Source organism: Balaenoptera ricei, chromosome 2, assembly GCF_028023285.1.
Source record: "Balaenoptera ricei isolate mBalRic1 chromosome 2, mBalRic1.hap2, whole genome shotgun sequence".
NCBI classification, from domain to species: Eukaryota; Metazoa; Chordata; class Mammalia; order Artiodactyla; family Balaenopteridae; genus Balaenoptera; species Balaenoptera ricei.
The window spans coordinates 58,649,410-58,666,331 of NC_082640.1; the positions used below are offsets into that span (position 1 = coordinate 58,649,410).

Here is a 16,922-nt window from a genome sequence, read left to right on the forward strand (position 1 = left end):
AGGGGGAACCAGGACCCTACCCCAAGGCTGCACTATTGTTTCTCAATTGATCCTCCCTTGTCTCTGCATCCCCTCCCTTCCCTGATTAGCAACTGTTTGAACCTGCCTCTTGGAACTCAGGGAAGGTCATGGAGGCTGAATGAAGCCTATTTCGTGTAATCAAGAAATGGGGGACACAGAAAGGCTCTTGTGCCCAGGAGCCCCACAGGGTCCTGCTTGGTTTCGGGGAAAGTGCAGTACTGACCGGACATGTGGTCCCGTGATCATGGTGACCCCTCCTTCCCAAAGGAGATGGAATCACTGAGGTGGGCTACCTCTGCCCTGCCGGCTACACCCTTCTGTACTGGGGTGTTGGTCACCCACTGGCCCTCTCCTGTATGTCACACATCTCCAGAGGAGCTCCTGGCAGCTTAACCCTGCCTGGTACTGCACTACCATAGGAAACTCACTTAAAAGGCATTGTGTTGCCCCTACGGAGTGGCATGGACATATATACACTACCAAAAGTAAAATAGATAGCTAGTGGGAAGCAGCCGCATAGCACAGGGAGATCAGCTCGGTGCTTTGTGACCACCTAGAGGGGTGGGATAGGGAGGGTGGGAGGGAGGGAAACGCAAGAGGGAAGAGATATGGGAACATATGTATATGTATAACTGATTCACTTTGTTATAAAGCAGAAACTAACACACCATTGTAAAGCAATTATACTCCAATAAAGATGTTTAAAAAAAAAAAAGGCATTGTGGAACCCGTGATTTGGGCACTGAGGACCACCAAGGACAGCCTGTCCACTCCACCCAGCAGTCCTCCAGAGCAGATGCCATAACTGCAAAGATGTCTCCACCTTGGCCCAAATAGGCTCAAGTTCAAATTTAAGTGCTTCAAGTAGGTACGGCTGACTCTGTTCCTATTGGTGATGCCCTGGTACCGGCAGTGCTGAATGTTTGGTTTGAATCCCTTCCCCTCTCTGTTCAGCAGCGGGGAAGGTCCCATGTCTGCACACCTTGACCTTGGTCCCTTTTGGGTGTCCCTCTCTGTGGTCTTCTCTGGGTTACACCCACAAACCTCTCTGGGCACAGGGCCTGTGTGTTGCTGTTTAATCATCTTGAGCCCCGTTTACATACTGGCTGCGGTAGCAGTGATGGTTCTAAACATAAAAGCCTTTATTTTACTTTTTTATTTTTTCATTAATTAGCTCTAATTGTTGGCTTTTTCAATTTAGTTTTTATTTTATATTGGAGTATAGCTGATTTCCAATGTTGTGTTAGTTTCAGGTGTATAGCAAAGTGATTCAGTTATACATATATCCATTGTTTTGTTGGATTCTTTTCCCATATATGTTATTACAGAATATTGAGTAGAGTTCCCTGTGCTCTACAGTAGGTCCTTGTTAGTTATTTTATATATAGTAGTGTGGCTATGTTAATCCCAAACTCCTAATTTATCCTTCCCTGCCCCCCCCAACCTTTCCCATTTGGTAACCATACATTTGTTTTTGAAGTCTGTGAGTCTCTTTCTGTTTTGTAAATAAGTTCATTTTTGTCATATTTTAGATTCCACATGTAAGTGATATCATAGATATTTGTCTTTGTCTGACTTACTTCACTTAGTATGATAATCTCTAGGTCCATCCATGTTGCTGCCAGTGGCATTATTTCATTCTTCTTAATGGCTGAGCAACATTCCATTGTATATATGTACCACCTCTTTATCCATTCATCTGTTGATGGACATTTAGGTTGCTTCCATGTCTTGGCTATTGTAAATAGTGCCGCAGTGAACACTAGGGTGCGTGTATCTTTTCGAATTATGGTTTTCTCCGGATATATGCCCAGGAGTGGGATTGCTGGGTCATATGGTAGCTCTATTTTTAGTTTTTTAAGGAACCTCCATACTGTTCTCCATAGTGGCTGTACTACTTTACATTCCCACCAACAGTGTAGGAGGATTCCCTTTTCTCCACACCCTCTCTGGCATTTATTGTTTGTAGACTTTTTGATGATGGCCATTCTGACTACTGTGAGGTGATACCTCATTGTAGTTTTGATTTGCATTTCTCTAATAACTAGCAATATTGAGCATCTATTCATGTGCTTTTTGGCCATCTGTTCGTCTTCTTTGGAGCCTTTCTTTATATCTAGTCTCTTCAGGGCTTTGGCCCATGCTCCAAATGTAATGTTTTTCTTATAGTGTTGAATTATGAGAGTTCTTTATATATTCTAGATATGAGTCTTTTGTCAGGTATGTGGTTTACAAGTATTTTCTCCCAGTATTTTCTCTGTAGCTTGTCATTTTATCTTCTTAACATTAAGGGTCTTTCTCAGACCAAAAAGGTTTAAATTTTGATGAAGTCCAATTTATTGATTTTGCTTTTGATGTTGCCAAGCCCCGGGTCCCAATGATTTTTCTCCTATGTTTTCTTCTAAAGATTTTATAGGTTTGTTTTACATATAAATCTATGCTCCATTGACTTAATTTTTGTATAAAATGTGAGGTTGAGGGATTTTTGCTTATTTTATTGTCTTTTTGCTGATGGATATCCAATTTGCAAACAGATATCCATTTTTTGAAAAGACTCTCCTTCCTCCATTGAATTACTTTTTCACCTTTATCAAAAGTCAGTTGGCCAGCACTCACTTTGGCAGCACTAAAATTGGAGCAATTCAGAGAAAATTACCATGGGCCCTGTGCAAAGATGACATGCAAATTTGTGGAGTATTTCATATTTTTTTAATGTTACTGAATTGTAAACTTAAAAACAGCTAAAATGTCAAATTTGGTTATCATTTTATTATTTATTATTTTTATTTCATTATTAATTTCATTTTTTCTTTTATTTATTAGTTATTTTATTTTTTTATTTTAATTATGGGATAAATTAGGAGTTTGGGATTAACATGTGCACACTACTACATATAAAATAGATAACCAACAAGGACCTATTGTATAGCACAGGGAAGTATACTCAATATTGTGTAGAATTGGTATTAATTCTTCTTTAAATGTGTGGTAGTAACCTTTAAACTTCTTCAGGGACAAAGTGAGCCTGGAGATTTCTCTTTGGGGAGATTTGAAATTACAAATGAAATTTATTTATAGTTATAGGAATATTCAAATTATCTCTTTCATATTGAGTAAGTTGTGGTAGCTTGTGCTTTTCAAGGAATTGGTCCATTTCATCTAAGTGACCAACTTTATGTGTATAGAGTTGTTTTTTTTTTTTTTTGGAATGATAAACTTTATTTTTTAGAGCAGTTTTAGGTTCACAGCGAAATTGCATGAAAAATACAGAGAATTCCCACATACTCCATGCCCCCAACACACACAGCCTTCCCAACTACCAACATCCCATACCTGAGTAATGTGTTTGTTACATTTGATGAACCTACATTGGCACATCATTATCACCCAAAGCGCATAGTTTACATTGGGGCTCATTTTTGGTATTGTACAATCTATGGGTTTTGAGAAACGTATAATGACACATTCCCACCATTGTAGGATCATACAGAATAGTTTCATAGCACTAAAAATCCCCTGTGCTCTACCTATTCTTTCATCCCTCCCCGCTAACCCTTGGCAACCACTAATCTTTATACTGTCTTTGTAGTTTTGCCTTTTCCAGAATATAGTTGGAATCATATAGTACATACATTTTCAGGTTGACTTCTTTCAATTAGTAATATGCATTTAAGTTTCCTCCATGTCTTTTCATGGCTTAATAACTCATATCTTCTTAAAGCTGAATAATATCCATTGTCTGGATGTACCACAGTTTATCCATTCACCTATTGAAGGACACCTTGGCTGCTTCCAAGTTTTGGCAATTATGAATAAAGCTACTATAAACATCCATGTGTAGATTTTTGTGTGGATATAAGATTTCAATTATTTGGGTAAACACCAAGGAGTGTAATTACTGTATCTTAAGAGTATGTTTAGTTTTGTAAGAAACTTCTAAACGGTCTTTCAAAGTGATTGCAACATTTCACAATCTCACAAAAAAAAAAAAAGAATTGAACAGACATCTCACCAAAGAAGATATACAGGTGGCAAGTAATCATATGAAAAGATGCTCAACATCATATGTCATTAGGGAAATACAAATTAACACAACATTGAGATACCACTACACATGTATTAGAATGACCAAAATCCAAAATACTGACAAGTGCTGGTGAGGATGTGGAGCAACAGAAACTCTCACTCATTGCTTGTGAGATTGTGAAATGTTATAGAGTTGTTTTTAATATCCCCTTATTATGCTTTTGGTGTCTGAGAATCTGTAGCAATATTTCGTTTCATTCTTGTTACAGGTAATTTGTGTCTTCTCTTTTTGTCAGTCTTGCTAGAGTCTTGCCAATTTTATTGATTTTTTTCAAAGAACCAGCTTTTTGTTTCATTGATTTCTCTCTATTGTTGTGCCGTTTTCAATTCCATTGACTTCTGCTATTATATTTATTATTTTCTTCTTTTTGCTGGCTGTGGGTTTATTTTGTTAGTTTCAGAAACCAAGAGCTTAGATTATTAAGTGGAGATTTTTACTCTTTTCTAATGTAAGCATTTAGTGCTGTAAATTTCCCTCTCAGCAGTGTGTTAGCTGTGTCTTACAAATTTTGATATGTTGTATTTTAGTTTTCTTTTAATTCATTTTTTTAAGACTACTCTTCAGACTTCCTCTTTGACCCATGGATTATTTACAAGTGTGTTGTTCAGTTTTGCAAGTGTTTGGATATTTTCCTTTTATCTTTCTATTATTGACTTCCAATTTTGATTCCATTGTGATTAGAGAACACATTCTGTATAAGTTCAATTATTTCAATTTTTAGTGGTTTCTCTAGGTATTGCATTATGTATACATAACTAACCACAGTCTACTAGTGTTGATATTTTACCAGCTTGAATGAAATGTAGGTACTTTACCATTGTTTAAGTCCCTTTACTGTCTCCTATTTATAATTATTTTTAATATTTCCTCTATATAGCACTTTGAGAAGTACATCAAGCAGTGTTATAATTTTTGCTTTAACTATCAAAAATAATTTAGAAAAGAAGGAAAATTTCTTATATTACTTAAATTTTTGTTTTTTCCAATGTTTTTTTCTCTGTTCCTGATGTTCTGAGATTCCTTCTTTTATCATTTCTTCCCATTTTAAGAACTTTCTTAGCCATTCTTTTAAGGTAGGTCTGCCAGTGACAAATTCTCTTAGAGTTCCTTCCTCTGATAATGCCCTAATTCTCCCTTCATTCTTAATGGATACATTTGCTGGATATAGAATTCTGGGTTGACTGTTCTTTTCTTTCAGCACTTGAAAAATGTTATTCCGCTTGCTTCTTGTCTTTATGGTTTCAAATGAGAAATCCATTCACTTGAATTATATTCCCCTATGGGTAAGATGTCATTTCTCTTACTCTGCTTTCAAGGTTTTTTCTTTGTCTTTAATTTTCAGGAATTTGATTATTTTGTGTTTGGCATAGATTTCTTTGGATTTATAATGTTTCAGGTTTGCTCAGCTTCTTAAATCTGCAGATTTATATCTTTTGCCAAATTTGGGAAATTTTCAAACACTATTTCTTCAAATACTTTTTCACCACCAGGTGTTTTTTTTTTCTACTCTATCTTGTCCTGGAACTAGAGATTCACCTTGTTAAATTATTTTATTCCATCCTTACAAGCTGGGTGTGCTTGAGGGGAGCCATATTGTTCTAATCCATACTTTGTGTTGTTCTGAGACTGAAGACTTCACTCACTGACCAATACCTTGAAGCAAGTATGAGGGTCACATGTCTTCATCTGAGGTCCTGTTTCATTTTCATGCTTTCTCATTTTAAGCCCTATTTCCCCATGTTAATTAGATCAAAGAAGTAAACGAAGGATTTTATAGGGATAACTATACATCCTTCATTTTTGATCAGACTTTTGCTATCACAAATGATGCTGGGGGCAGGGGATGGGAAGAGCCTGTTATATACAGTTTTTTCTGTACTAGAACTCTTTACTTTTGTAAGATAATATCTTAAAAGTGTCATTCAAGGGATGTGTGCATTTTAATGTTTAGCCTATGCTGGCACATCCTTTTACAATTTACACTCCCACCAGTAATGTGTGAGATGCACATCTTCACCACCACTGGAAGTTAGAGGGTTTTGTTGTTATTGTTTTGCAAATCTCATCAGATTAGTAAACAAAAGTATTGTGTTTTGCTTTGCATTTCCTTGATTGCTTGTGAGGTGCGTTAGGTGGTGTATTCTTTCATACTCTCATCAGCTGTCCCCAATCCCTCTTTTACAAGAATGGCTTTTGCCCATTATCCTCTATGACTGTTGTTCTTTTTTTCTTTCAGTTTTATTGAGATATAATTGACATATAGCACTGTATAAGTTTAAGGTGTGCAGCATAATGATTTGACTTATATATTGTGAAATGATTACCACAATTAATTTAGTTAACATTCAGCACCTCATACAGATAAAAATATCATCCTTGTGATGAGAACTCTTAGGATGTACTCTTAACAACTTTCAAATATATCATACATTACAACCTCAGTAATTATTTATCTTGTAACCAGAAGTTTGTACCTTCTAACCACCTTTCTCTAATCCTCCCACCCATCACCCCCAACTCCGGAAACCACAAATCTAATCTCTTTTTCTATGAGTTTGGTTGGGTTTCCTTGTTTGTTTGTTTTTTAGATTCTACATATAAGTGAGATCATACAGTATTTGTCTTTCTCTGTCTGGGTTATTTCACTTAGCATAATGCCCTCAAGGTCCTAAAGTCCTTCTATGTTGTCCCAATTGGCAGAATTTCTTTCTTTTTTATGGCTGAATAAAATTCCATTGTATATATTGTGAGGATGTGTGTGTGTGTGTGTGTGTGTGTGTGTGTACACACAACTAACAACTTCTTTGGACACTTAATTATTTCCATGTCTCACAACTTCTTTGAACACTTAGTTATTTCCATGTCTTGGCTATTGTGCATAATGATGCTGTGAACATGGGGGTGCATATATCTCTTCAGCACAGTGTTTTCATTTCTTTGGGATATATTCCCTGAAGTGGAATTTCTGGGTCATATGGTAGTTCTATTTTTAATTTTTTGAGGAACATCCATACTGCTTTCCATAGTGGCTGCACCAATTTATAATTATGGTTGTTGTTCTTTATCAACTATGTAAGCTCTTTGTACATCAGGAAGTCTAATTTTTGGACTGAGTGTTGGAAATAATCTATCTGACTCTTTTTTTACTTTGTGTATATTGTATTTGTATTTTGCCATAGGAATGCATGCCAAAGGCAACAAGTATGAGAAGTATAAATTTTTAATAAAGGACTTAAAATCTAACTAACGGAGAAATATACTATGTGCATAGATGGGGAAACTATATTTGAAGACATCAGTCCTTTTGATGTTAATATATAAATGTAATATACAGTTTCAATCAGTACCTTAGATTTTTGTTTTAGCTGAGCCCAAACCCATAAATATTGGCAAGAGATGCTTGGAAAAGAATAGTAAGAGGAGAGTTGTGTCATATACTAAAAGTATTATGTAACTATACTAGTCCAAACAGTATAGCATTGACACAAAATGAAAAAAAATAAAAATCACTGAAAGAGATGGGCAATTTTACAAACAGATTGAAGCATAGATGTATTTTAACTCAATGGGAAAAGATGGCATATTTAATAAATATCTTGCCCTAATCAGTGATGTTGGATGAAAATAAAATTGGATGCCAACAATATGCCTTATAGAGGAATAAATTTCAGATGGGTTTTAAATCTGAATGTTGGGTAAAAAGTCACATCATACAAATATTAAGAAGGCTATCCAGGAAGACCTTCTTAAGTCAGACAGAAATCCCAGAATGATAAAGAAATAGATTGGCAGATTTGGCTACATGATAAGGCTTTAGCATATTTTCTTTTGGTCTTTTATATCTGGGCTTTTACATTCTTGAGGTGATGCTATATATGATTTTCTTGTAATTTTTTTTACTTCCTTGTTGTTTCCCCATGGCATTTAAAACTTCAAAAATGCAATTTCAGTGTCTCAATATTCTATTTTATGCATGTGCTCTCATTTATTTAGAACTTAAAGTTTTTGAACAAAAGTCACAATTCCTTGAAATTATGTTTCAAAACTAGAAAACACATTCTATAACCTCTTGAATTGAAATTTGACATAGAAGACACATGGCATCCAGGGGTGCCAACTCTCAGGATGAGGCAGTTGGGTGCCATATGCCAAACTAGATCCTGTGTTCTCACACTCCAGTGGGAAAACAATGTTTAATGAGTTGTTAGCATCATTTGGTATAAATCAGGAAGAAAATTACTAGGACCTCTCCCTATACCATACCCACAGATAAGTAGAAGCTGGAGTGCACTATCCCAAGGACCAGGTGCTGATGACAAATATGTGGAAATTAATGTGTGAAATCAACAACATATCCAGGAGATTTTCCTCTGATAGTACCCCAAGAATTTTTAGGAATTTTAAGAGGAAGAATAAAAATTTGATTCTGAGGACTTCCCTGGTGGCGCAGTGGTTAAGAATCTGCCTGCCAGTGCAGAGGACACGAGTTGCATCCCTGGTCCGGGAAGATCCCACATGCCATGGAGCAACTAAACCCATGTGCCACAACTACTGAGCCTGTGCTCTAGAGCCCACGAGCCGCAACTACTGAGCCCGTGTGCCAAAACTGCTGAAGCCCGCGCACCTAGAGCCTGTGCTCTGCAGCAAGAGAAGCCACCACAATGAGAAGCCCACGCACTGAAATGAAGAGTAGCCCCCGCTCGCCACAACTAGAGAAAGCCCACGCACAGCAACAAAGACCCAACGCAGCCAAAAGTAAATAAAATAAATAAATTTATTTAAAAAATTTGATTCTTCAAAATTATGGCAGTGATGTCCAAGTAACATAATGTTCTGGGACAGATGACCAGAAGGAAGGAGGGCAACTTGAAGTGGTGTTGCTACAGACGAGTGTAGGTTCCTGCTTCATTTTCTCTCTGGATAGAGTTTTTGTGGGGAGATGCTAGACATCATACATCTGAATTTTTGCAGTGCATTTAGTAAAGATGTAGCATAATGTAACGGTTAAATAAAAACACACACAAACAACAAACAAAAAACTGCACTCGAATCAGGAGATTTGGGTTCAAATCCCTAAACTGTCAACTACCTGTTGTTAATCGTGGAGAAGTCACTTTACCTCTGAGATCAAGTTTTCCATTTGTAAAATGAAGATGTTGGATTTTAGGTTACTTCTAGGGTCCCTTCAGGCTATAACTCTCTGCTCTTATAAATGCCTCATGGCAGTCCTATGATAATGATGGAAAAATGTAACCTTGATTTACCATTGCCATGACCAAAGAACGCATTATCTGTTAGTCATTTAGTTAAGCCTAGAAATGGGTCTTTAGTAGTTTGTTGTAAGGCCATGTTTTCCTTCTTGTCTAGCTCTTTCATAAATGCTATGGGGCAGGGGTGGGCAAACATGCAGAGTTAGGCCAACAAGTGGAACCAAAAGGAGTCCAGATGACTTCTGATAGACAGGAGTTGTGGTGTGTTAAATCTAATCCAATGAAATTCAATACTGATGATAATGGAACAGTAAATTTAGGTTGAAAGATAAAATCAAAGAAACAAAGAACAGCTATTTAACACAAGAGGAGGTATGGGGATACATGTATATGTATAGCTGATTCACTTTGTTATGAAGCAGAAACTAACACACCATTGTAAAGCAATTATACTCCAATAAATATGTTTAAAAAAAAAGAATGACAATTAAAAAAAAAACAAGTAGAGAAAAGGGAACCCTTTCACTGTTGGTGGGAATGTAAATTGGTGCAGCCTCTATGGAAAACAGTATGGAGGTTCCTCAAAAAACTAAAAATAGAACTACCGTATGATCCAGCAATTGCACTCCTGGGTAAATGTCCAAAGAAAAAGAAAACTGTAATTTGAAAATATACTGTACATGCACCCCAGTGTTCTTAGCAGCATTGTATACAATAGCCAAGATATGGAAGCAACCTAAGTGTCCATCAACAGATGAATGGATAAAGAAGATGTGGGGTGTATGTGTGTGTGTATATATATATATATATATATATATATATATATATATATATGTATGAATATTACTCATTGTGTGTATACAAACACACACACACACACACACACACACACACACACACACAATGGAATATTACTCAGCCATAAAAAAGAATGAAATTCTGCCATTTGCAACAACTTGGGTAGACCTAGAGGGTATTATGCTTGGTGAAATAAGTCAGACAGAGAAAGACAAATATTCTTTGTTCTCACTTATATGTAATATAAAAATAAAACAAACAAATGAACATAACAAAACAGAAACAAATATAGAGAACAAACTAGTGTTTACCAGTGGGAGAGGCGAGGGAGGAGGAGCAAGATAAGGGTAGGGGATTAAGATATACAGGCTACTATGTATAAAATAAATAAGCAACAAGGGCATATTGCATAGCATAGAGAAATACAGCCATTATTTTATAATAACTTTAAATGGAGTATAATCTATAAAAATATTGAATCACTATGTTGTACACCTGAAACTAATATAATATTGTAAATCAACTATTCAACAAAAATAAAATAAAATAAATTCTTAAATATTTAAAATTAAAAAATGTTTAAATAAATGAATTTTTTAAGAAGAGCTGTCTCATAACCAGTAGCTTCATGCCAATTTCTGAAGCTACAGTAAACAGAATGGGAGAAATGGGTCCCAACTAGTCAAGGCAGTGGGCTTCTCTATCCTGTGGGCCAGATCATGTCTGAAGGGTTCTTGACCTGAGCAAGGAAGGTCTAGAAGGAAGTAATCTCCTGATACCTGGGAGATTCTGTTAGAAATGGAAAGGAAAACTACTGCATGTTCTCTTATCCATGATAAAAATCCGTTGGGTGTATTTGTGTGGGTCTGTTGCTGGGTTCTCTATTCTTTTCCATCAGTCTCTATGTCTCTCTCACCATGTAGCTGTATGGTAAACCTTAATATTGTATAGATTGATTCCTCCCACTTTATTCATCTTTTTCAAAATAGTTTTAACTATTCACATTCCATTGCCTTTCCACCTAAGTATTATGATAATCTTATCTATATCTACAAAAAAACTTGCTGCATTTTGACAGGAATTGCACTAAATCTGTATAAGAATCTGAAGAGTATTAGCACCTTCATATTAGTACATTAGTATTAGCATGTTGAGTCTCCCAAGCCATGGACACATTGTGTTTCTTCATTTATTTAGATCTTCGATTTCTTTCATCATTATTTTGTAGTGTTCAAAATACAAGTCCTATACATAAACTGAATATTCATTTTTAAATGGGTAATTATAAATAATATTGTATTTTTAATTTCAGTGTCCACATGTTCATTGATAACATAGAGAAATACACTAGATTTTTGTATGTTGATTTTGTATCACGGGACCTTGCCTTCTGCACTTCTTTGTTCTAGGAGTTTTTATAGATTCCTTGAAATTTTCTACATAGAACATCATGTCATCTAGAAGTAGCAGAAGTTTTCTTTCCTTCCTGCCAATGTACGCTGTTTATTTCCTTCTCTTACCTGTTAAACTGGCTAGAACACCTAGCACTATATTGAATAAGAGTGATGAAAGTAGGTGTCATTGTTTTGTTCCCAATTTAGAAGAAAAGCATTCTGACTTTCACCATTAAGTATGTTAGTTGTAGTGTTTTGTAGATACTCATTCTTAAATTGAGGAAGTTACCTTGTATTCCTATTTCTCTCAGAATTTTTACCTTGAAGGGGTGTTGAATTTTGTCAAATTTTTTATGCATCACTTTATATGATCATGTAATTTTCCGCCTTAGTGTGTTAATATGGTGGACTGCATTACTTGACTGTCAAATACTGAACCAGCATTGCATCCCTAAAATAAACCCTGCTTGATCATGGTGTATAGTTATTTTTATATATGCTTGATCTGTTGGCTAATATGTTGTTAAGGATTTTTGCATCCATATTCATGAGAGATTTGCAGACTGCCGGCTTCTCTGTGTATCCTCACATGGCCGAAAGAGAGTGAGAGAGCTCGCTGGGGTCTCTGATAAGGGCACAATTCCATTCATGAGGGTTCCACCCTCATGACCTAATCACCTCCCAAAGGCCTCACCTCCTCATAACCTTGGGGGTTAGATTTTCAACATACGATTTGGGGCGGAACGTGAACATTTAGTCCATTGCATTAACCTTGATCGTTTGATTAAGTTTGTATCTGCCAAGTGTCTCTAGTATAAAGTTACCACTTGTAATTAGTAAACATCTTCCTGGAGACATTTGAGACTACGATGGAGATCTCTTCTTTCTCATTATACCTTCAAGTTGGCAAGGTGTGAGGTCTCAGAGGCATCTCTTCAAGCCATCCTGTTACACCACTGCATGAAGTCGGATAGCCCAGTGAAGGTGTTGTCAAGAGAATAAGCAGGGAAAATGGAAGAAGGCCATTCTCTATCAATGTCAGGATTTTATGGTTGCCCAGGTTGGGGAGAAAAGAGGAGAGGTGAGAGACAAAGAAGAAAAGAGAGAAGAGAGGAAAGACTAACTCATAGAGAAAGAGAGACACCTAAAGGGCCCATGGAGATGGAGAGGGAGAAGGGAAGGGAGAATCCAATTTTTAAATCTTGATTGATCTGGTGAACAGGCACATTTTACAAGGAAGATAAGTTCTCTTGACTTTGAGGTACCAGTGAGGTGTACAAGTGGACATACTTTCAGGGACTTGTGAATTGAAGGGTAGAAAAGAAAACAAGACAAGAAACTTGGGAGTCATCTGAATGTATCAGTTATCTGAAAGAGAGAGCTGAGCCAGGGACAGATTTGGGAGAACACCCATAGTTTGTTGGAAAAAGGGATCATTGAGAGAAACTGAAGTAGAGGGGAGATGAAGAGGAATCAGATCATGAAGGATGATGGTATTGTGTATAAAGAATAGTTCCAGATGGCAGCTGTGTTCTGTTGTGTAAACTGAGGGCTGAAAGGTTAGTGACTTGGTGACTTTTGTGACTCTGGTTTCGGTTGGGTAGTAGGGACAAGATCCAGAGCTGGGTAGGAGAGACGGGAGTGCAGAGAATGGAGGAAGGGCTGAAGAGAGCAATGTACAACAATTCTTGTGAGCAGTTCAACAAGGAATTGTGTTTGATAACGTGGCAGAAGGAAAAATAACTGTAATGTCACCTATACTAACAGTGGCAGCCAGACAGCACTCTGTTGCTAAAGAAGACTCATAAGGCCCCAAACGACAATACTTAACGAGTCCACAGGTTATTGCTGAGAAAGGATATAATACAGCAACAAACATGAAGGTCGGGACTGCTTTGGAGCCAAAGGCTGCCTACCGGGAAGAGGCTCCCTCCAACTGGCCTCCCCTGCAGCGGAGGCCAGATGTAACTTCTCTCTTGGAATAATAGGTGGTTGCAAGGAACGCCTCAAGATGAGGCAGCCCAAATGGAGTCTCAGCTGGGACTTCTTATACCCCGCCGGTCACATAGGCACGTTATTGCTACAAGACCAGCTTCAACATCACAGCCCTCCCTCCACCTCACTGAAACTAGATAAAAACCACCCATCTCACTGTTATCCATAAACAATGCTGACAAGCTGGCCCAACCCACCCTGAAATTCACCTTGGACCCATGGATCAAAAAAATGTGTCAATATTCATCACTGCATTAAGATACACCTCTTACATCAGCAAAACAGCTGAGGCTGATTCCAAGATGGCCGGAATTAATCCCCACAGCACATCCCCTCTGTTAATCCTATCTCATTAAACTCTTACAACCTTATCTGTTTAACAGGTACTATTACTCCTACTTTTAGAAAGGAAAACGTGATGCATAAAAAGAATAAATAAGTAGCCAAGGTAATACAGCAAGGAGGGAGTTGTCTCTATGGGACAGGAGGTCAAATAAAAGAGGCCTTTTCAAGAAGAGCCCCCACCCCACCCCACCTCCCGTTATGTTTGAAACAAGCTGAGAAAAAAACTAGCAGGGAGGAGGAGCTTGCAGGTATTGGGAAGGGAGGGGCAAAGGGATAATTGCAGAAGGTGGGTCTCTTGGGAAACAAAAAAGGATGAGTTCCTGAGACTGCGTGAGAAGAGAGAGGGGATGGAATGAGTGGAGGCCAGGCCCAGGGGGTCTGCAGTGGCTAGCTCAGTGGTTCTCCAACCGGAGGGCTCGTGAAAACACCGATAGGCAGCCCCCCTGGGGTTTCTGATTCAGCAGGTTCTGGGTGGAGCCTGAGAACGTTAATTTCTAACAAATCTCCAGGTGATGCTGATGCGGTGGTCCAGGCACCCTCTTTGGGAACTACTGCTCCCTGCAGGTGGGTCGGGTCATCTGGAAGCAGAGGAGCTGGGGTGGGAGGATGGGGTCCTGAAGGAGGATCACCTTCTCTGGGACAGTCACAACGGGGAGCCTCACCGCTCTTGCCTGTCTCCCAGCAGAGGTCACGATACCAGGGAAACAACATAAATTAAAGGTATCAAAGGTTGATAAAGGTCAAGATGTTAGAATAAAAAGTGTTTCCGCTGCTTAGCTTCCGTGTGAAAATTTCCCAGTTTAATAAAGAACAGGAGAGTAACCATTTTCATTCCTGATGTGAAAAAAATTTTCATCTTGAATAAGAGATGTAATTGTCACAGTATAATTTCAACCATTTTGAAATAGAAAATATCCCCGCTGGAGAAGGGAGAGATTAGGAAAGAAGAACGCTTGGCTGCTATTGTTGGGAGAGCAAGCAAAGCCCTCTCTGGAGGAGCAGTAACAGGCCTGTGGGCTTGGTTATCACAGAAGGACCTTCAGGCAGGCAAAACGCCTCTGGGGCTCCAGGAACATGGGGATGAGCTGACCATGGCCTTCCAACAGCAGGATAAAATATCATTAGCACCTCAGAGCATCTCAAGAAGAGGCACAATGTCAAAGCTTTGACCTTGCATTCAGATTCTAGGTGACTTACTGCTGTGTGACCCTGGGCAGGCTACTTAACTCCTCTAGGCCCAGGAGAGGTGGTCATTAAAGTAGGCATGCTAGCCCCTGTGGCACAGAATTATGGTCAAATATAAGGATGGAGCAAATGGACTGTGGCTGGCATGTTGGAGACGCTCAAAAAATCCCTTTTCTGCTTCAAGGTCAAACAGAAGACTCTTCAATTTCAAGCAGCTCTAGGTCTGATTTTCTCAAAACCTGGTCTGCAGTCACCCCTGAGGCCCTAAAAGCACAGACCCTGGGCCTCTGCGGCCACGTGGAGGCACAGCCTGGTCCAGCGGGCTCCTCCCGACAGGGTTGGCCTGGCGTTTTCCCTTTGCGGACCCTGTCCTGCTCCCAGATCCAGGCATGGGGGAAGCAATTACGGGCTGAAGGGCTCACTTCTAGGCGACAAGAGGCAACAGCTAGGACCCAGAGACCAGCAGGTGTGATATTTGCCTCTGGCTGTGAGTTGGTCTCAGGGGCCCCGTGTCAGGTTTTTCAGGGCAGAGCGGTACTGCGTGCCCTGCAGCCTCATGCAGGCCCAATTCCAGGCGGCCCTAGATGTGTACGAGGAGGTAAACGTCTGGCAGGTCAATATTGCCTGGTCGGTGACCACTTTTGTACTTTTGTCTGATTCCAACCTGCTTGAGACCCTGGGGTCTACTTTGCCCACCGCCCTTGAGGGGACAGGAGGACCCCCTCTTTTTCCCATGCTGCACCCGTTTTGTTCCTTTTGATAATAAAATGCTTGTAGGTTGCCACCTTTAAACAAACAAAAAACAACAATGCCCCAGGGATGACAGAGCTGGAAGGGCAGGAACGGAGTGAGTGGCTGGGCACAGCTGGGTGCTTTGCTGTGCGGTCCTGAGCAAGCTGACTGGCCTCGGTTCCGGTTCCGGACCATCAGGTGGGGTGCTGTGACGCTGCAGGGAGCAGAGCTGGGGAACACGGGTGAGTACAGTCTCCCGGCAGCTGCGTCAATATCACTGCTTTGATATTAATCACTGCTTTGATTTACATGGGTCCCACTCCACTGGAGTGGGACCCATGTAAAGGATGCTGACACATCTTGTTAGAAGCTGGGGGGTTTCTTCATTGCCATTCACTGAGCACTTTCTGTACCCTTCCTACAAGGATGAAACTCTGGCTCTGAGTTGGAAAAGCAAGGCTTCGACTTTTGAAAAAAGTAGGGGAAATTTCAAGGTAATAAACAGTGGAAATGTGAAATTGGGACGCACCCACTGGAAATGGTTTAGATTGTTAAAGGAAAGGAAAACTCTCAAGGGCAGATTGCTCAGGGCCAGTTTCGTGAACCTGGTGCAGCGTGAACAGGGTATAGGAGTGATTCTGCAGAGCCGAGAGAGTCATTTCAGATCCTACAGAGATGGGCGCCCATGGGTTGTCCTGATGCCTTCCAGCCCGGCAGAGCCCACCAGGAAAGCCGCTGCCATCCTAGATGGAGCCCTAGGCCCAGAGCAAGCCCTCTGGCCTGCATGCAGTGTCCCCATGTGGTGACCCGGGTCACAGCCCTCCTGGGACACCCACCTAGTGATAGTCGCTGACCCACATATGAGTAAACTGATAAACAGGGTAATTGTAGATTATCCACAGAAAATAGAGAGGGTGAGTAATTGAGGATAAAGGTCGGGGCGTATCCTTTATAAAGAGTGGTCCTGGGAGGCCTCTCTGAGGAGGGAGCATTAAAGCCAAAGGATGAGGAGAAGCTGCCTTGGGAAACAGAGGGAAGGGGGCCTCTCTGAAATCCTGGTGTCACCTTGAGCCACCAGTGGGCCCCAAGGTTGGTGTGAAGTTCACATGGTGAGTGTGCTTACGCAGTTTAAAGCAAGTAGGGGGAAAAAGCTGA

At 39.6% G+C, this 16,922-nt stretch overlaps 1 protein-coding gene and 1 non-coding gene across 2 annotated transcripts in view; both read left to right on the plus strand.

The window, feature by feature from the left end:
* LOC132360361 (OTU domain-containing protein 7A-like) overlaps positions 1 to 16,922 on the plus strand; it is a 381,868-nt gene that overhangs the window by 169,382 nt on the left and 195,564 nt on the right. The window lies entirely within an intron of this gene.
* On the plus strand, positions 2,627 to 2,730 carry LOC132361313 (U6 spliceosomal RNA). Its single transcript, XR_009501618.1, has one exon. It is a non-coding gene; the product is annotated as a U6 spliceosomal RNA (small nuclear RNA).